The sequence below is a fragment of the Schistocerca gregaria genome, unplaced genomic scaffold, assembly GCF_023897955.1.
Source record: "Schistocerca gregaria isolate iqSchGreg1 unplaced genomic scaffold, iqSchGreg1.2 ptg000327l, whole genome shotgun sequence".
Lineage (NCBI taxonomy): Eukaryota > Metazoa > Arthropoda > Insecta > Orthoptera > Acrididae > Schistocerca > Schistocerca gregaria.
The window spans coordinates 6,263,783-6,285,826 of NW_026061797.1; the positions used below are offsets into that span (position 1 = coordinate 6,263,783).

Sequence of the window (22,044 nt, forward strand, 5' to 3'; positions counted from 1 at the left end):
CTCCGTATACTGCAGCAAGCGACATACCTTTGCAGACAATAAATTTAATGGTTTCAGAGAGAAGAGCGGCCAATGTAACAATCTGGCTTCAAGTCGACTTGATAACAAATGACGAAACCGGACCGATATCTCAGGTTTTTACTCCATAAGAACACTTTTCACATTCTTCCTTGCAACGCGGCTGCTAGTCCTCCTTTCATGCAAAATTTTAAGGTCCTAGCTCATGCCCAAGGCACCAAAGCCGGCTAAAAAGTCAATAATTGATAACTAAAACTTGAATTATACTTCTTCTTACTGGTTTCTACATCAGCTTAGAAACTTCACGTGTGTTCTACTATGGTGCTTTTAGTGTCTCCGCAGACTATAAATAAAACCGTTTCAGAGAGAAGAGCGGCCAATGTGACGATCTGGCTTTAAGTCGATTCGATAACAAATGACGAAAACGGACGGATTTCTCATGTTTTTAGTACATATGAACACTTTTCACAATCTCAATAGCAACGCGGCACGCAGCACGCGACATGGCTTTGCAAGCGATAAATGAAACCGTTTCAGAGAGAAGAGCGGCCAATGTAACGATCTGGCTTTAAGTCGATATGATAACAAATGACGAAAACGGACGGATATCTCAGGTTTTTACTACGTATGAACACTTTTCACATACTCGTGTGCAACGCAGCTGCTAGTCCTCCATTTATGCAAAATCGTAAGGTCCTTGCTCGTGTCCAAGGTACCAAAGAAGGCTAAAATGACAGTAATCGACAACTGAAACTTGAATTGTACTGCTTCTTACTGGCTATTACATAAACTTAGAAACTTCTTTTGTGCTCTATTTTGGTGCTTTTAGTGTCTCCGTATACCGCAGCACGCGACATAGCTTTGCACGCGATAAATGTAACCGTTTCAGAGAGAAGAGCTGCCAATATTCGATCTGGCATTAAGTCGATTCGATTGCAAATGACGAAAACGGGCGAATTTCTCAGGTTTTTGCTAGATGTGAACACTTTCCACATTCTCCTATGCGATGTGGCTGATAGACCTTCCTTCATGCAAAATCATAAGATTCTAGCGCATGTACAAGGCACCAATGCCGGCTAAAAAGTCATTAATCAATAACTAAAACTTGAATTTGTCTGCTTCTTACTGGTTATTACGTCAACTTAGAAACTTCTTCTGTGTTCTACTATCGTGGCTTTAGTGTCTCCGCATTCCGCAGCACGCGACATAGCTTTGCACACGATGAATGTAACCGTTTTAGAGAGAAGACCGGCCAATGTGACAATCTGGCTTTAAGTCGATACGATAAAAAATGACGAAAACGGGCGGATTTCTTAGGTTTTTAGTACATATGAACACTTTTCACATTCTCTCGTGTAACGTGGCTCATCAGACCTTGATTAATGCCAAATTTTACGGTTGTCGGTCATTTCACTGGCACCAAAGCCGGCTAATAAATCAATAATCGATAACTAAAACCTGAATTGTACTGTTTCCTAAGGGCTAATTACATCAACCTAGAAGCGTCTTCTGTGTTCTACTGTGTTGTTTTTAGTGTCTCCGCATTCCTTAGCACGCAACATAAGTTTGCAGAGATAAATGTAACCGTTTCAGAGAGAAGAGCGGCCAATGTAACAATCTGGCTTTAAGTCGATTTGATAACAAATGACGAAAACGGACGGATATCTCAGGTTTTAACTACATAAGAACACTTTTCACATTCTCCCGTGCAACACGGCTGCTAGTCCTCCTTTCATGCAAAATCTTAAGGTCCTAGCTCGTGTCCAAGGCACCAAAGCCAGCTAAAAAGTGAATAATCGATAACAAAAACTTGAATTGTACTACGTGTTACTGGCTACTACATCAACTTGGAAGTTTCCTATGTGTTCTAGTATAGTGCTTTTAGTGTCTCCGCATACGCAGCACGTGACACTGCTTTGGAGACAATAAATGTAACCGTTTCAGAAAAAAGAGCGGAAAATGTGACGATCTGGTATTAAGTCGATTCGATAGCAAATGACTATAACGGTCGGTTTTCTCAGGTTTTTACTAGATATGAACACTTTTCACGTTCTCCCGTGCAACGTGGCCGCAAGACCTCCTTTCATACTAAATCTTAAGGTCCTAGCTCATGTACAATGCACTGAAGCCATCTAAAAAGTCTATAACTGACAACTAAAACTTGAATTGTACTGCTTCTTACTTGCAATTACATCAACTTAGAAGCTTCTTCTCTGTTCTACTATGGTGCTTTTAGTGTCTCCGCATACTGCAGCACGCGACATAGCTTTGCACACGATAAATGTAATCGTTTCAAAGAGAAGAGCGGCCAATGTGACGATCTGTAATTAAGTCGATTGGATAGCAAATGACGAAAACGAGCGGATTTCTCAGGTTTTTACTAGATGTGAACACTTTTCACGTTCTCCCGTGCAACGTGGTTGCTAGATCTCCGTTCTTACTAAAACGTAAGGTCCTAGCTCATGTCCAATGCATTAAAGCCATCTAAAAAGTCAATACTCGGTAACTAATACTTGAATTGTACAGCTGCTTACTGGCTATTAGATCAACTTAGAAGCTTCTTCTCTGTTCTACTATGGTGCTTTTAGTGTCTCCGACTACCGCAGCAAGCGACATAGAATGGCACACGATAAATGTAACCGTTTCAGAAAGAAGAGCGGAAAATGTGACGATCTGGCATTAATTCGATTCGATAGCAAATGACGATAACGGGCGGATTTCTCAGGTTTTTACTAGATGTGAACACTTTTCACATTCTCCCGTGCGATATGGCTCATAGACCTCCCTTCATACTAAATCGTAAGGTCCTAGCTCATGTCGAATGCACTAAAGCCTTCTAAAAATTCACTAATCGATAACTAATACTTCAATTGTACAGTTGCTTACTGGCTATTACATCAACTTAGAAGCTTCTTCTGTGTTCTACTATGGTGCTTTTAGTGTCTCCGCATACCGCAGCACGCGACATAAGTTTGCACACGATAAATGTAACCGTTTCAGAGGGAAAACGGCCAATGTGACGATCTGGCATTACGTCGATTCGAAAGCAGATGACGAAAACGGGCGGATTTCTTAGGTTTTTACTGCACATAAAAACTTCTCACTTTCTCCCGTGCAACGTGGCTGCCAGACCTCCCTTCATGCCAAATCTTAAGGTCCTAGCTCATGTCCAAGGCACCAAAGCCGGCTAAAAATTCAATAATCGATAACAAAAACTTGAATTGTAGTGCTTCTTACTGGCTATTACACCAAATTAAAAGCTTCTTCTGTGTTTTACTATGGTGCTTTTAGTGTCTCCGCAAACCGCAGCACGCTACATAGCTATGCAAACAATAAATGTAACCGTTTCAGAGAGGAAACGGCCAATGTGACGATCTGGCATTACGTGGATTCGAAGGCAGATGTGAAAACGGGCGGCTTTCCTTGGTTTTTAGTACATATGAACACTTTTCACATTCTCTCGTGTAACGTGGCTGCCAGACCTTGTTTAATGCCAAATCTTAAGGTAGTCGGTTATTTCACTGGCACCAAAGCTGGCTAATAAATCATCTACATCTACATCTACATGACTACTCTGCAATTCACATTTAAGTGCTTTTCAGAGGGTTCATCGAACCACAATCATACTATCTCCTACTGTTCCACTCCCGAACAGCGAGCGGGAAAAACGAACAGCTAAACCTTTCTGTTCGAGCTCTGATTTCTCTTATTTTATTTTGATGATCATTCCTACCTATGTAGGTTGGGATCAACAAAATATTTTCGCATTCGGAAGAGAAAGTTGGTGACTGAAATTTCGTAAAAAGGTCTCGCCATGACGAAAAACGTCTATGCTGTAATGACTTCCATCCCAACTCGTGTATCATATCTGCCACACTCTCTCCCCTATAACGCGATAATACAAAACGAGCTGCCCGTTTTTGCACCCTTTCGATGTCCTCCGTCAATCCCACCTGGTAAGGATCCCACACCGCGCAGCAATATTCTAACAGAGGACGAACGAGTGTAGTGTAAACTGTCTCTTTAGTGGACTTCTTGCATCTTCTAAGTGTCCTGCCAATGAAACGCAACCTTTGGCTGGCCCTCCCGACAATATTATCTATGTGGTCCTTCCAACTGAAGTTGTTCGTAATTTTAACACCCAGGTACTTAGTTGAATTGACAGCCTTGAGAATTGTACTATTTATCGAGTAATCGAATTCCAACGGATTTCTTTTGGAACTCATGTGGATCATCTCACACTTTCCGTTATTTAGCGTCAGCTGCCACCTGACAAACCATACAGCAATCTTTTCTAAATCGCTTTGCAGCTGATACTGGTCTTCGGATGACCTTACTAGACGTTAAATTACAGCATCATCTGCGAACAGTCTAAGAGAACTGCTCAGATTGTCACCCAGGTCATTTATATAGATCAGGAACAGTAGAGGTCCCAGGACGCTTCCCTGGGGAACACCTGATATCACTTTAGTTTTACTCGATGATTTGCCATCTATTACTACGAACTGCGACCTTCCTGACAGGAAATCACGAATCCAGTCGCACAACTGACACGATACCCCATAGCTCCGCAGCTTGATTAGAAGTCGCTTGTGCGGAACGGTGTCAAAAGCTTTCCGGAAATCTAGAAATACGGAATCAACTTGAGATCCCCTGTCGATAGCGGCCATTACTTCGTGCGAATAAAGAGCTAGCTGCGTTGCACAAGAGCGATGTTTTCTGAAGCCATGCTGATTACGTGTCAATAGATCGTTCCCTTCGAGGTGATTCATAATGTTTGAATACAGTATATGCTCCAAAACCCTACTGCAAACCGACGTCAATGATATAGGTCTGTAGTTAAATGGATTACTCCTACTACCCTTCTTGAACACTGGTGCGACCTGCGCAATTTTCCAATCTGTAGGTATAGATCTATCGGTGAGCGAGCGGTTGTATATGAGTGCTAAGTAGGGAGCTATAGTATCAGCGTAATCTGAAAGGAACCTAATCGGTATACAATCTGGACCTGAAGACTTGCCCGTATCAAGCGATTTGAGTTGCTTCGTAACCCCTAAGGTATCTACTTCTAAGAAACTCATGCTAGCAGATGTTCGTGTTTCAAATTCTGGAATATTCCATTCGTCTTCCCTGGTGAAGGAATTTCGGAAAACTGCGTTCAATAACTCCGCTTTAGCAGCACAATCGTCGATAACAGTACCATCGGCACTGCGCAGCGAAGGTATTGACTGCGTCTTGCCGCTTGTCTACTTTACATACGACCAGAATTTCTTCGGATTTTCTACCAAATTTCGAGACGATGTTTCGTTGTGGAACCTATTAAAGGCATCTCGCATCGAAGTACGTGCCAAATTTCGCGCGTCTGTAAATTTTAGCCCATCTTCGGGATTTCGCGTTCTTCTGAACTTCGCATGTTTTTTCCGTTGCCTCTGCAACAGCGTTCGGACTTTTTTTGTGTACCACGGGGGATCCGTTCCATCTCTTACCAATTTATGAGGTATGAATATCTCAGTTGCTGTTGCTACTATGTCTTTGAATTTGAGCCACATCTCGTCTACATTCGCATAGTCAGTTCGGAAGGAATGGAAATTGTCTTTTAGGAAGGCTTCTAGTGGCACTTTATCCGCTTTCTTAAATAAAATTATTTTGCGTTTGTTTCTGATGGATTTGGAAGAAATGGTATTGAGCCAAGCTACAATGACCTTGTGATCACTAATCACTGTATCAGTCATGATGCTCTCTATCAGCTCTGGATTGTTTGTGGTCAAGAGGTCAAGTGTGTTTTCGCAACCATTTACAATTCGCGTGGGTTCGTGGACTAACTGCTCGAAATAATTTTCGGAGAATGCATTTAGGACAATCTCGGAAGACGTTTTCTGCCTACCACCGGTTTTGAACAAGTATTTTTGCCAACATACCGAGGGTAGGTTGAAATCCCCACCAACTATAACCGTATGAGTTGGGTATTTATTTGTTACGAGACTCAAACTTTCTCTGAACTGTTCCGCAACTGTATCATCGGAGTCTGGGGGTCGGTAGAAGGAGCTAATTATTAACTTAATTCGGCTTTTAAGTATAACCTCCACCCACACCAATTCACACGGAGTATCTACTTCGACTTCACTACAAGATAAACCACTACTGACAGACACAAACACTCCACCACCAATTCTGCCTAATCTATCTTTCCTGAACACCGTCTGAGACTTCGTAAAAATTTCTGCAGAACTTATTTCAGGCTTTAGCCAGCTTTCTGTACCTATAACGATATCAGCTTCTGTGCTTTCTATTAGCGCTTGAAGCTCAGGGACTTTTCCAGCGCAACTACAACAATTTACAACTATAATTCCGACTGTTCCTTGATCCAAGCACGTCCTGTAATTGCCAAGCACCCTTTGACATTGCAGCCCATCCCGCACTTTCCCGAGGCCTTCTAACCTAAAAAACCGCCCAGTCCACGCCACACAGCCTCCGCTACCCGTGTAGCCGCCAGCTGAGTGTAGTGAACTCCTGACCTATTCAGCGGAACCCGAAACCCCACCAGCCTATGGCGCAAGTCAATGAATCTGCAGCCAATAAGGTTGCAAAACCGTCTGAGCCTCTGATTCAGACCCTCCATCCGGCTCTGTACCAAAGGTCCGCAGTCGGTTTTCTCAACGATGCTGCAGATGGTCAGCTCTGCCTTCATCTCGTAAGAAAGACCGGCAGCCTTCACCAAATCAGATAGCCGCTGGAATCCAGAGAGAATTTCCTTAGATCCAAAGCGACACACGTCATTAGTGCCGACATGTGCCACCACCTGCAGCTGGCTGCACCCTGTGCTCTTCATGGTATCCGGAAGGACCCTTTCCACATCAGGAATGACTCCTCCCGGAATGCACACGAAGTGCACACTGGATTTCTTCCCCTCCTTAGCCGCCGTATCCCTAAGGGGCCCCATTACGCGCCTAACATTGGAGCTCCCAACTAATCGATAACTAAAACCTGAATTGTACTGTTTCCTACGGGCTAATTACATCAACCTAGAAGCTTCCTCTATGTTCTACTGTGTTGTTTTTAGTGTCTCTGCATTCCTTAGCACGCGACATAAGTTTGCAGACGATAAATGTAACCGTTTCAGAGAGAAAAGCTGCCAATGTAACGCTCTGGCAATACGTCGATTTGATAGCAAATGACGAAAACGGGCTTATTTCTTAGGTTTTTACTACATATGAACACTTTTCACATTCTCTCGTGTAACGTGGCTTTTAGGCCTCTCTTCATGCAAAATCTTAAGGTCGTCGGTAATGTCAAGGCACCAAAGCCGGATAATAAGTCAATAATCGATTACTAAAACTTAAAGTTTACTGCTTCTTACTGGCTGATTACATCAACTTATAAGCTTCTTCTGTGTTTTACTGTGTTGCTATTAGTACCTCCACATAGCGCAGCACACAACATAAGTTTTCAGACGATGAAGGTAACCACTTCACAGAGAAATTCCAAATTCTGTGTCTGTGTCTACTGCCTGCTCATATTGTTTAAAGCAGGTTGCTCTAAATGCCCAGTGGATCTGGTTCCCTTGATACCCATTCTAAACAATCTCGGATTGGGAAAGACCAAGCTCTGCTTATACTTATAGTCTGGGAAGTTGACATATCTTAGACAGTAAAATATGATGGTTAAAGATGTCCACTGAGTATTCCCATATACACTGAAGTTAGCTTTGAACAACAAATTATTAATTGGCCACCTACTCTTGACTCAATAGCTACTAAGATCTTTCACTGGTGAAGGAGGTGACAACGTTGTTACGTCCATTAGAGGCTTCTGTAGTTTGCTGAGAATGATGTGATATAATTGTGCCTTGTGATTTTCTGTGGAGTTCCAGAGTAAGTTCTACACTGGTGCAGGACATCCATTATTGCTGTTCTCATTCGAGGCAATCCTGGATTCTAAATCTCAAGCACCAGAGGATTAGAAACAGCAATGCGACCTCTGTCTTCCTGGCTGTCCACTATTTCAAAGTGCTGTGGTTGACAGTCTCTTCTCATTGTGCAGTGCTTGTAGATTATTGTAAATGGATAAACTGCAATATTTAGAACATCTCATTCTAAACTTTCTAAAGAACGAGACTTTTCTGTCACGACCACTTTTTGTGTGAGGTGATAAATACCAGGAATTTGGTTGTATTTTGAGAACCTAATGGTGACATACATTAGTGTCTGTGTAAATTAATGGAACTGGATTTTTCCTGAGGTCGGCAGTTTTCCGAAGGTCGGCGTTTTCCCACGAGGTCGGCGTTTTACCCCGAGGTCGACGTTTTTCCCTCGAGGTCTGCGTTTTTCCCCGAGGTCGGCGTTTTTTCCCTAGGTCTGCGTTTTTGCACTGAGGTCGGATCGGCGATTTTTTCCCCGAGGTCTAGAAATCTATCGGTATATTGAAAATCCAAAGTATTTTGATGTATATCGAACTATACTGATATGTCAAGTCAACTTGAAACATATATCCGACCACTAGATATCGGTATTTATCGAGATAGCGATATATTTCGATATACCTATTTATTTCGAGAATCGTTTTCTTAGGGGTACAGATTTTTTTCAAGACGTCCATTCTTTCCCATTATCGATTCATTTCGATATATCGACTTATGTCGAAGCACTCATTATATCGAGATGTCGATTTATTTCGAGATATCTATCTATATTGAGGCATCCATTTATTTCGAGGTATCAATTGATTTCGAAGTATCCGTTTATGTCGAGATATCGATTTAGTTTGATATACCGAAACAAATCGGGTTGTCTGTTTATTTCGAGCTATCGATATATTTCCATGTATCGGTGTACTTCAGATATCGATTCCTTTCGAGATATCGATATATTTCAAGAAACCTCTATATCTCAAGTAATCCATAAATTTCTAGATATTGTATTTTTAGAGATATCTTTATATTACTAGGTACCAATATATTTCAAGATATCGATATATTTCTATACCTCGATTTATCTCGAGAGGTCCGTGAGATTCGAGATATCGATCTATATGGTAAGCTGAAATGCGTATAGATGTCGATATATTTCGGGATATCGAATCATTTCGATGTAGCTGTCTTTTGGAGGTGTCGATTTATTTCGAAGTTTCGATTTTTTTCATGGTGTCGATTTATTTCGAGGTTGCGATTTATTTCGGGTTGGCGATTTATTTCTGGGTGTGGATTTATTTCGAGGTGTCGATATATTTCGAGGTGACGATATATTTCGACGTTACTTGTCGACTGCATCAGCTTAGAACCTATTTCGTACAGAGTGGTGCGACTGCATACCTCAGAAGGCGACATTGATATCCAGACGATGAATGTAAACGTTTCCGAGAGAAAAGCGTCCAATGTGACGAATTGGCACTACGTCATTATGAAAACAAATGACGGAAACGTGAGGTTTCTGCCACTCAAAGTGCTGCCAACTTTCACCCCACCCCCTCCTCACTCTCCCCAGTCGTGGCGATCAGCTGGTGTGATAGAAATGGACACAGGAAAGTAATAACGTTCCATGAAATCCCATTCTAGGGAGGTTCAAGGGTAAATGTTCCAGACGGTTTATTTGCATTAAGACACGCATACTGGACATCTACAATGTCACATCTGCCAGATCGTTTCTATTGTCAGCAGTGGAAAACAAAACAGCGTACTGAAAAAGCCAAAGTGAGACGCGGTTTTTGGTAGACGAAATAATAGGAATACTCTAGGCACTGATAATGATGATCTAATGAGAATTCTGGTATTGTTTTGAAAGATGCATTTAAATATGCATTGAACGTAGCTCCAAATTATTTTGAGAATTATAATTGCGGTATGATGGATCTACATTGGAGATTTGGTAATGCAAAACATTTCGATCTGAGAATACTTTACGTGATAGAACGGCATTGACCTTGTGTGTCATTAGGGTAAAGTTAATTTGCCGCCATTAACATAAAATTTATCCGCCATTAACATAAAATGTATTTTTCAGCTTACTTCAATAAGGACTCACTTCAGATGATTGGACAACTAAAGAGAACTCAAACCGTTATTTTAATAGTATTCGTAGGTCCAATGCAGCATTTACCGTGGACAGTCCCTGAGTCAAGACTGTCAGTTTTATGTAGGGAGCACTCCTTTAAGAAAGCACTCCGTGTTCAGGCCACAAGTGGCCAATCAGGACCATCCGACCGCCACGTCATTCTCACTGAGGGTGGAGGAGGAGCTGGCTCTCCCACTCGTTGTGGTAGTTTCCTTTGACTGGAGCCGCTACTATTCGGTCGAGTAGTTCCTCAATTGGCATCGCAAGGCTGAGTGCAACCCGAAAAATGGAAACAGCGCATAGCGGCCCGGATGGTCACCCATCCAAGTGCCGACCACGCCCGAAAGTGCTAAACTTCAGTGATCTGACGGGAACCGGTGTATCCACTGCGGCAAGGCCGTTGCCCCTACCACTTTTACATGATATTTTTGATCGTAGATCAGGTCTCATGGCTGGAAAGAATGGACGTTTACCATGTTATGCACATTTATATTTTCACTACGTCGACACAGCTGGTCCAATTTCGACCAGCGGTGATGGTAGCCATAATGATCGAGCCAAGCATCCTGTGTACATTGGTTGCACCCAAGTGTGTGGGGATCACAGCATTCGTGACATTTAAATTTGTTACTTCTTTGCTACTATATTCGCAATAAATTTTGCAGACAGTATCCGCATATGACGCTGAATGCACCTACAAAATTATATCATTGTACGACACATGTTTCAGGAGATACGTCATAAAAACTCAGGACAAGGCCAGACGCTGCATAGTACGGACGTGGACGCACAGCTGTAAATAAATGCCTGGTCAACACCAAGCTTTTCCGCTAGTCATCTATAAAGATAAAAAATCCCCAATATTGTCCACCAGCATATTTTTGAAAAACCTTTATTTTGTCATCCATTTCTTTTTCCTGTAAAAATCGTAAAAGCCGCATCATTGTGTTTTTAAAAATCGTTTCCTATTGTCATCTCTTTTTATGTATTTTAAACCATTTATCGCTTGTGTAACCTGTGGCTACAAGTCCATTCCCTTTATGGGGTAATCGAAATAATGAACAACGGAAAAAAGTGTGGGTCAATTTCTTCCTCATTTTTCGGAACTTTTGATAATAGTAAATCGTTGGCTCTTTGAGGGCGTGGTAGGTACATACAAGAGATTAGTGTAAGATTAGAATTTAATAGGTTCCACAACGAAACATTGTCTCGAAATTTGGTAGAAAATCCGAAGAAATTCTGGTCGTATGTAAAGTACACAAGCGGCAAGACGCAGTCAATACCTTCGCTGCGCAGTGCCGATGGTACTGTTATCGACGACTGCGCCGCTAAAGCGGAGTTATTGAACGCAGTTTTCCGAAATTCCTTCACCAGGGAAGACGAATGGAATATTCCAGAATTTGAAACACGAACATCTGCTAGCATGAGTTTCTTAGAAGTAGATACCTTAGGGGTTGCGAAGCAACTCAAATCGCTTGATACGGGCAAGTCTTCAGGTCCAGATTGTATACCGATTAGGTTCCTTTCAGATTACGCTGATACTATAGCTCCCTACTTAGCACTCATATACAACCGCTCGCTCACCGATAGATCTGTACCTACAGATTGGAAAATTGCGCAGGTCGCACCAGTGTTCAAGAAGGGTAGTAGGAGTAATCCATTTAACTACAGACCTATATCATTGACGTCGGTTTGCAGTAGGGTTTTGGAGCATATACTGTATTCAAACATTATGAATCACCTCGAAGGGAACGATCTATTGACACGTAATCAGCATGGCTTCAGAAAACATCGCTCTTGTGCAACGCAGCTAGCTCTTTATTCGCACGAAGTAATGGCCGCTATCGACAGGGGATCTCAAGTTGATTCCGTATTTCTAGATTTCCGGAAAGCTTTTGACACCGTTCCTCACAAGCGACTTCTAATCAAGCTGCGGAGCTATGGGGTATCGTGTCAGTTGTGCGACTGGATTCGTGATTTCCTGTCAGGAAGGTCGCAGTTCGTAGTAATAGACGGCAAATCATCGAATAAAACTGAAGTGATATCAGGTGTTCCCCAGGGAAGCGTCCTGGGACCTCTACTGTTCCTGATCTATATAAATGACCTGGGTGACAATCTGAGCAGTTCTCTTAGGTTGTTCGCAGATGATGCTGTAATTTACCGTCTAGTAAGGTCATCTGAAGACCAGTATCAGCTGCAAAGCGATTTAGAAAAGATTGCTGTATGGTGTGTCAGGTGGCAGTTGACGCTAAATAACGAAAAGTGTGAGATGATCCACATGAGTTCCAAAAGAAATCCGTTGGAATTCGATTACTCGATAAATAGTACAATTCTCAAGGCTGTCAATTCAACTAAGTACCTGGGTGTTAAAATTACAAACAACTTCAGTTGGAAGGACCACATAGATAATATTGTCGGGAAGGCGAGCCAAAGGTTGCGTTTCATTGGCAGGACACTTAGAAGATGCAACAAGTCCACTAAAGAGACAGCTTACACTACACTCGTTCGTCCTCTGTTAGAATATTGCTGCGCGGTGTGGGATCCTTACCAGGTGGGATTGACGGAGGACATCGAGAGGGTGCAAAGAAGGGCAGCTCGTTTTGTATTATCGCGTTATAGGGGAGAGAGTGTGGCAGATATGATACACGAGTTGGGATGGAAGTCATTACAGCATAGACGTTTTTCGTCGCGGCGAGACCTTTTTACGAAATTTCAGTCACCAACTTTCTCTTCCGAATGCGAAAATATTTTGTTGAGCCCAACCTACATAGGTAGGAATGATCATCAAAATAAAATAAGAGAAATCAGAGCTCGAACAGAAAGGTTTAGGTGTTCGTTTTTCCCGCTCGCTGTTCGGGAGTGGAATAGTAGAGAGATAGTATGATTGTGGTTCGATGAACCCTCTGCCAAGCACTTAAATGTGAATTGCAGAGTAGTCATGTAGATGTAGATGGGTTAGATACAGTGCCAGGAGGTTCTGTTTCTATCTGGCTAGCTTCAAAGTACTTCACCATCTACTAAGTGATGCGTTTCATTGTGAATGGTGTGGTCTGTGCTAGGTCAACCGCGGAGGTTGCATCGGTTCACGTGAGATCACCGAAGTTAAGTGCGTTGTCGGGCGTTGAAGGCACTTGGATGGGTGATCATCCAGGCCGCCTCATGATGCCAATCGAGGAGCTACTCGGCCCAATAGTAGCGGCTCCGGTCAAAAAATACCAACATAACGACCGGGAGAGCAGTGTGCTTACCCCCGCCCCTCCTGTTCGCATGACACGGCGGTCGGATGGTGCTGTCCCAGTAGGTCACTCGTGGCCTGAAGACGGAGTGCTTACAAAGCAAACTACTCTCCAGTGGATGGTCGTACTACTGAGACCTTGATGCCTGGCATCAATAACAGATGGCAGCACAAGAGGTTGGCTTACGCCTACTGCCGAATTTTGCGATCTGTCGTAAGCCTGCGTAAGTACGTGGGGCCTTCCGTCTTAAGTGCAAGCATATCCATTGCGTTTTCTGCCGCGCGACTTGAGTGGAATGTTTCATTATTTCTGAAATATTATAGAAATGTTTTTCGTTGTATATCCTCACCATCGGTACTGAATTTACTGTAAAATTACTTGCTCACTTTTCGGAACTTCCGTTCATAGTAAATCGATACTATTTGAAGCCGTGGTAGACACGAGTCTAGTGTGCTTCACCTTCAGCACCTTCTGTGTCAGTCTCGGTTCCTATGTCCCTGATTTCACAACGAACAGTTCGTTGTCTACTGAGTATACTGTCTGTTGCACGACACTATCCCTCCCACGCTGCTAAATGTAGGTCGTCGGCAAAATATGACTGCAGTGGAACAAGGGCGTCTGCAGAAATTTCCCCAGGAGGTGGTGGTGGCATTGTTAGTGGTGTGTGTGTGTGTGTGTGTGTGTGTGTGTGTGTGTGTGTGTGCGTGTGTGTGTGTGTGTGTGTGTGGAGGCCATTACTATGAAATTCATACAGTCCAGACCGCCAAGGAAAATAAACCTTGAGATTTGGAAAGGTTGTTGATCTTATACCGCTTATACTGCATATTTCGAAATTCCACCTCTAAGGGGGATACACAGGAAATGAAAGGATTTTTGAAACATGTAGCTATTAAGGTAATTTTGAAGCTAGGCAGACGAAAATTTGTATCTGGTTTCTAGGTCAGAAATAAAGAAATATGTGTTCCAGTATTATTGGGAATTTAACCTCTATGAGGTGAAATAGTAGGTGAACATTTTATCTTGAGATAAAAAATTATGGAAGGACTATGGAAGTATTTTTAAGGCTATATCTACGAAAATTGGTATTTGACTTCAAGGTTACAAATAAGAAAATACGTATTTTCGTGTTTTTGGAAGTTCAACCCCTAAGGGGATGAAATAGAGTAAGATGGTGCGTTTCTGGCGCCAGTTTCCGTCGATCGATGTTTCGATCTTTGAGTCGCGGTCCAGAGGACACTGCTCGCTAACCGACTGTAGTAGTTCTCTGTGCGGCCCAACATGGGACTTACCGCGCTTACACTGGACACAGTTGCCAACAAATCGCACGCCATCGCCATATAGGTTGGGCCAAAACATGTGTTCCCGAACTCTGTTCAAGGTCTTGTAGAACCCCAAATGATCCCCTACCGCCGAATCGTGGAAATATCTGAGTGCCATGCTAACTCGTTCCTGTGGAATACAGACCTTCCCTTCACCACGGTTGTCTTCCCCTTTACACAAGACACCCCCCGCCCACCCCACCCCCCGAAGACCTCGCCATCCGCCAACTGCTGCCGAATCGGTCCCCACCCGGGGTCCTCGGCCTGTTTGCCAGCTAAGTCGCAGAAGAAGCCGGGTGTCTCGGAGAGAAGGAAATTGACCCCCAGATCCGGCTCCACGTGGCCCTTGCCTTCCCCAGACTCTGCCGCGAACATACGGATAAGAGCGTCGCCAATTCATTGTCTCTGCCACTAATATGGCGAACCTGGAGATAAGTCTCGTCATCTTAACTTCGGTATGATTTTTAGCGATCTTATTAATCAAAGTTTAAGGGCTGGCACTGGCCAAGTAACTCACGGAGGCTCATTGGTTTCAGTCCAGTTGTATTGCTCACCTGTTCTCCAGATAGGGTTGTGTAGTTTATGTCTCAGAAAATTGTCTGCTCTTGATGTGTGTTGTGTTAGAGATAACTGGCAGCGGTCGACGCTAGCATACTGGGAGCAGAGCACCACGGCGGCAGAGAGATATTTGAGGCCATGTCCTCTCCTTTACATCTTGGGTTATGTTGTCACTTTTGCGTGATTCCATCTTTCCGATGCTGAACTATAGCATCCAAAGTTCAATTGCATTGCCATGTTGAGTATATTTCTATGTCATTCTCTGCCTCGTGGATCTCTTGTATTGATTTGAATCCTTGGTCTGCTCGCGTCTATCGCCAATTCACACGAAATATTGAAGCAACCTTATTTTAAGGGTATTGTCATATAGTCATGTTCTAGTTGTAATCATTCTAAGAATATTGTTGATTAATCAACTGAGTAAGTAAATTTGAAGGTCCGTTTAGTCAAAATTAAAGGACCCCCTTAATTGTTTTAGTCATTTTTATACAGTTTTGTTTAGGAAAGTTGGCAAGCCGAACGTTAAATATCTGTATTCTTACGCTTAATCTGTTTCTCCCCTGATTGCAAGTAGTGAGAGTTCTGCTATGAATTTTATGGACATTTGTGCTATTTAAGTAAAGCTTTACCTAAGTATATATACCTAGTCATATTCAAATTTCAAGTTTTACGGGTCTCGTTCCACTTAACGAAATTTATTTATTATTTGTCCAACTGATCTGGCCTTGTGATTTTATAATGCTTTTGATTGTAATAAAATATGTAGCAACTACAACGGATTACTATTGTGATTTTGGTGTGTCACTACCATACCCCATATCACAGAGGATGAAATGTTTCATGAAATATATGAAAACCTGTTTTTGATACATTCAACGATTAAGAGGGTGGAATATAGGATGTAATGTTTTATGAAAGTATTTCAGTGCGAAAGAGTTTTTAAAGCGAAATCTATGAATATTGTGTTATTGAAAACTACGTGTTTCACTGTTTTTGGAACTACAACCTCCAAGAAGGTGCAATAGGGGCACAGGTTTCACTGACCCATAGCCTTCCAGCCCAACCTGCAAAGTATACGGACTTGAAATTTGATGAAGGTGTAAATCTTACGCTGAAAGCATCATTTAAGAAGAGATTGTTCGAAATTTCACTCCTATGGGGGTGAAACATGGGTTGAAAGTCTTTTTTTTTTAAATATGTCCCTATGTCCCTATTGAAGCTATAACTACAAAACTACGAAAATTGACATTTGGTGTCTCAGTCAGATACAAAAAAGAAACAGGTTTTTAGCATTTTCCGAAATTCTTCCATTGGGGGATAAAATAATTAGTGAAGGTTTTTTGAAAATAAATCATTATTAAAGAACTACTGAAGCATTTTTATAGCTACATCTATGAAAATAGGTATTTGACATCTCGGTTGGATGTAAAAAAAATGTGTTTCGTTGCTTTTGGAAATTTAACTCACTAATAGAGTGAAATAGGGGATGTAATGTTTTATGAAATATTTTACTATGAAAGCATTTTTAGAATTAAATGGATGAAGATTTGAATTTGGCTCCTCGGCTCTAAATAGAAGAATACGTGTTTAATTGTTTTTGAAACCCAACCCCTAAAGGGTGTGAGATGTTTCAGAAAATGGTTCATTATGAAAGGATTGCTAAATATATCTGACAATTCGTATTCGGCTAATATGTTACAATTTTTAAAAACTACGTGTTTTTCTGGTTTTGGAACTTCGAGCATAAGGGGATGAAAATTTTAATGAAATATTTATTGCGTTATATTAAAATATTTTAAATCTGCATCTATGAAAACCGGTATTTCACTTCTCAATTAGATATAAAGAAATATGCGTTAGGGAATGAAAGACTGTACGGAGATATCACCACAAGAATACAAACGGCTTGATTAACAAAAACCTTGGACTCCAGCTGTCAGCATTGCTTTTTGATCATTCAGTAAAAGACCATGCTTCAACGGCGCTAAGTTTAGAAAGTTTAGAAAGTGTTGCAGTTTATAAAAGACATAAAAAAACGATTAAAGAAAAAAATTCTTTGCAGACCATGAACGGTCTACGCAAGTAAAGAAGCGGATGATAAGCTAGCTCTTTATGCAAATGAGTTGGTCAGTTTAAGTTCCGAGACATGTCATGCAGCAGGAACGGAATCCTATAGTTGCTACGATTGGCTAAAGGAAAAGTTTTGCAGAATCACTCGAAATCACTTCTGCAAGTGGCTAAGAATCTCGTAATGAATAAAAATTCTGTACTGAGAATTCAAAGGTGGGAGATGCAAGATTCCTCCCCCCCCCCTTCCCCCTCCTCACAATGCTATCCTTCTTTACCTACAGCAAAAAATAAATAAATAAATTAATAAATAAAACTAGAGAAATTTCTACTGTGAAACTATTTGCATACAAGAGAACGGCCCTTGAAATTTAACTCTTCAAAGTTTTAAGCCCTGCTCATTCCGGATATTGATTAGAAAGTGTTAATCCACATGTGAAACCTGAGTATATAATCCCTGTGACATTTGATCAACGGTGTTCCATAAGGACAGGTTCTCATTCAAAACGTTCGAAAATTCTATTTCTTTGTAGTTGCATTTTTTAAAGGTGTACTTGTCTAGACTCTTGGAACAGAAAGTTTTTTTTTTTAATCCGTGCTTTACAAAAGTTTCTACAGTCCATTGTTTGAAGCAGTGTCACGGCTGCCATGAGCCGCGCGGGGTACCCGCCATGTGTCCAACGCCTTGTCACGGTTCGCGCGGCTCCCCCTGTTGGAGGTTCGAGTCCTCCCTCGGGCATGGTTGTGTGTGTGTTGTCCTTAGCATAAGTTACTGTAAGTAGTGTGTAAACATAGGGACTGATGGTTCAAATGGCTCTGAGCACTTTGGGACTTAACATCTGAGGTCATCAGTTTCCTAGAACTTAGAACGACTTAAACCTAACTAAATTAAGGACATCACACACACCCATGCTCGAGGCAGGATTTGAACCTGCGACCGTAGCGGTCGCGTGGCTCCCGACTGAAGCGCCTACAACCGCTCGGCCACATCGGCCGGTCTATCATGTATTCTAGAAGAGTTGCAAGGTCGTCAGTGGCGCCTGTTCTTTCGAGAGCAGTTACTATCTTCATATCTATGGTTAAACGTTACCCAGCCATTGACCTTCGTCTGTGCGAATGCGCACAGGTTGCCGGAACTCTTACGGGAATCGTCACCTTAGTGTGAGCCAGTAATGAGTGGATGGACAAATACCTATTAAGTACATTACGTATGCGGATTGTGGACGGTTGGGGATGTGAGTCTCACGGGAAGCGTGCGAGGGATAAATTCCTGCAGTCGTGCTGTTCATGTGTGCCCTCGATGGCTCAGATGGATTGAGCGTCTGCCTTGTAAGCAGGAGATTCTGGGTTCGAGTCCCAGTAGGGGCACACTTTTCAGCTGTCCCCATCGAAGTATATCAACAACACCTGTCGGCAGCTGAGGGTTTCAATTAATTATCAGTTGTGAAGGTGATTCGATGAACCCTTTGCCAGGCACTTAAATGTGTTTTGCAGGGTATCCATATAGATGTAGATGATAACTCGTCCTGTGTCGCACGTGCTCAAAATGATTCATACTGCAGAATGCATGCAAACATACTCACCGAAAATACGGACGAATATCAAGTGCAGGCTGCCGAGTGCTGCATATCCAGCTTTGACAGATCGGCTTTTCCTGCCAAGAAGAACAGGAAGTTGCTGTCTAGGAACAATCAGAGGTAGAGGAAGGGTTGATAAATACTCCTTGACTTGCAGACTAAACGTAAATACATTTTTGGTAAAAATTGGTCAAAACATAATCGGTTGCCCTCCGTATTGGATTAGCTGTTTTGAATATTGAAAATCTGACTTCAGATTCGTTTTCAGCGACATTAAAAATATATATGTAACACTCAGTTCATGCAAATCGAAGTAATAATATAACTAAATGTTTTCCCTAAACTTTGAACACATTTTTTTCGGGTAACTATTTTCTCAGAACGACATGCAGCATAAATTAAAAGTGGTTCGTTCTCTTAACATCTACCTCTGACCCCTAAAAGTAAACACTTTTCTTAGGAACTTATAGCTATAATATGACATTTGTTAATATTAACTAATTTTTGTGTAGGCATAAGGAGTGAAACAAACCCTCAAAAATCGAACTCAAAGTTCGAATTAGCACTGTATCGTTAAATTTAAGGTTGTTTCATTGCGGTTAGGTATACGCTCCCATAAATTTTATGTTTTATCGACTGATGTTATCCATTTTCAATTTCAGAGGAATAATGTAGTATCAACTGATGTTACCCATTTTTGAATTCAGGTAACATATGAGGTGCCACACTGCACGCGCTCTGCGTACTCCAGTCTCGCAGGCCCTTGATCAAATCATAATTACGGGCGCCATTTTTTATTGAAAATCTAAAATTAAGCTCATAGTATTATCACTCGTAATTCCCAAACAGATCTTTCGAATGTATTTTCATTGTCTCAAAAAGAATTTCAAATGTACCCTTTTTTGCTCATTTGTATGAGAACCTGGCCGTAACGCCGGAATATAGTCACGAGATTTTTTTTCAGAGACGCTGTACGTTCGCGAGAAGACTTTCGTTCTGCGCGTGTCGAAGGACATTCCTCAGATATTACTGTGTGTGTGTGCTACTCAGTCGTGCCATTTAAGTGTACATCTTTGCATAGTTTTCCTTTCACGATGTAAACAGTGTTCCGCTCAGTTGCTAACTGGCCAGTGAGTGGTTCCGAAGGTATCGGATGTGCGGTGCGTTCGGTCTGCTAGGACAACAGCAGACTAGCGTGGTGCGATGGCAGAAGCAGAGACTGAGGGAGCTAGCTGCTGGGACGCCAGCGAACAATTTATGCCAAGTAAGACGAAGAGGACTATTCTAAAATTACGAGCCGTCTCAAAAGTGTTTACCATTGGTAAATCTTGCTGTTGAGTCTGACAAAACTGGCAGTTTTGCCTAGAGATACATTAGAGAGAGCTACAGGAAATCCCCCCACCCCCCTCAATGAATTTTTGGTTGTGATGACAGGCCGATTGGTAGTGTAGCCCGAGATCTAAGTTAGGTTGGAAGGTGGTAATTTGATTGAGAGTTGTTTACGCCAACGATTATGAATGCCGACTAAACGTTGTGCGAGCAGATTGCCCTGTAGCGTAGCCTAGCGTTTCCGTCCGCGCCACATTTAACACACTTTCTCTAACTGTGTACAAAAGTCTCACAACAGCCACGATAACTACGTTTCTGGTGGGGGGAGGGTAGAGTCCACTATGTAACTTTCACTGCAAATTTTAGTAACCGCATAAACTAACCGAAATAGAAGCGTAATTTTAACTATATTTCCTTTTGTGGGAAAATAATGGTTCTCCTCTTTCGGCAGCAACTGTAATATGTAGGCGACTTATTAGTTTTTTTTAACTCTGAATCATGATCTCAATAGACGCAGTGCTTTTTTTACGTTACTTGATTTGTGGTCTATTGTAAACAATGCAACGAATTGGTAAATTCTTTGAAGTTTGACGTGTGTTACATAGACGACGTCTGCAATGTTCGTAAGGCCAAGTTTGCATACATTCGGTGTCTGTTTTTTTCGCCATGTACTGTATAATTAAAGGGAGGAGGATTATGTTCAAGGAGCAGTGCATTAGCAGTCTATGGAGAAATTGAGAATTTGGATCTAAAGAACGGCATGCTCGGGCAGTTCGTGCTATTCTGTTGACCACTGTGTAATTCGGACACAGTGATCATTGCCTCTCCCTAGTAACCAGGGGACTCGGGTGCTAATCCTGGTCTGGCACAAATTTTCAACAGTGCGCATTGACTAAAGTCTGTGCCCATTGTCAGCTAATGTCATTGTTTCGGTGTTAAATTGTATTTTGTTCACGATACGTAGTTTGGCTTTTTCATGGATAACAGCTTTGAAAAGCGCACAGGTTATATTGATATTTGCTCGTCGTTAGTCCAAGGCAACTATAGCGATTTATAAACACAGTTGTAGTTCGTATTAAGCCTACATACGTAATTGTGTCCTGTGTTTCTTTACCAAGAACTACTTCGTAAGTAATTCCCCTGTAGTGGTATTTTGTTTTAGTATTTTGTTTAAATATTTATAGACTGCAGGCTTGGATGAAATATGAAACACATGTCCGAAGTTCCTGTTGATACTGCAGATACTGTTTCATCCGTACTAGGGGCCAAAACATTTCATCTAATACAGAAGGACACAATTTGTCTCGAGATTTAGCAATTTTTCGTAATAGAGGCCTTGCTTCGATATATTTTTCTCTAATTCTTGTTTGGATTTAATCTAATACACACTAACTCTTCCACCACTTATTCGATATGTGGTTTTATCCATTTCGTAGCCTAGAGTTCCTAAACGGTCGATAATATTAATGATTTCCTTTCTCAATTATATTTTCTGTAAATCTCCTGTTTATGGTTATTGCTAACATGTTTCACGTTCTCACTTTTATTATTTTTATTTTTCTAGTTTTGTGCCTTGTAGCCAAATTTTCTTTGAATCTGGTTTTCAATTCTGAAATAGTAACAGTTGAAGGTCAAGAGAAGATTGCGGTCTATTTGAGGAGAGTGGCTTGGAGATTTTTTATAACAGACGTATACAGGTCATGGGGATCCTTACCTATATACATTTACTTCGAGTGTGATGTAGCCCATTCTCTTGTCATGATCTCGGCTGTATCGTAGCACATTGTCTCGGTTAGGTTGGAGATTTCTGTTGAGAGTTGCCGAAGTCAACGAAAGTGATTACAAAGTAAAGACTGTGCTAACAGAACGATCTGTAGCGTAGTCCAACACGTTC

General features: G+C 41.8%; 1 non-coding gene across 1 annotated transcript; it reads left to right on the forward strand.

Moving 5' to 3' along the window:
- The first annotated feature begins 18,537 nt into the window (after window positions 1-18,537).
- On the forward strand, window positions 18,538-18,612 carry Trnat-ugu (transfer RNA threonine (anticodon UGU)). The gene has a single exon. It is a non-coding gene; the product is annotated as a tRNA-Thr (tRNA).
- The last annotated feature ends 3,432 nt before the right edge of the window (window positions 18,613-22,044 follow it).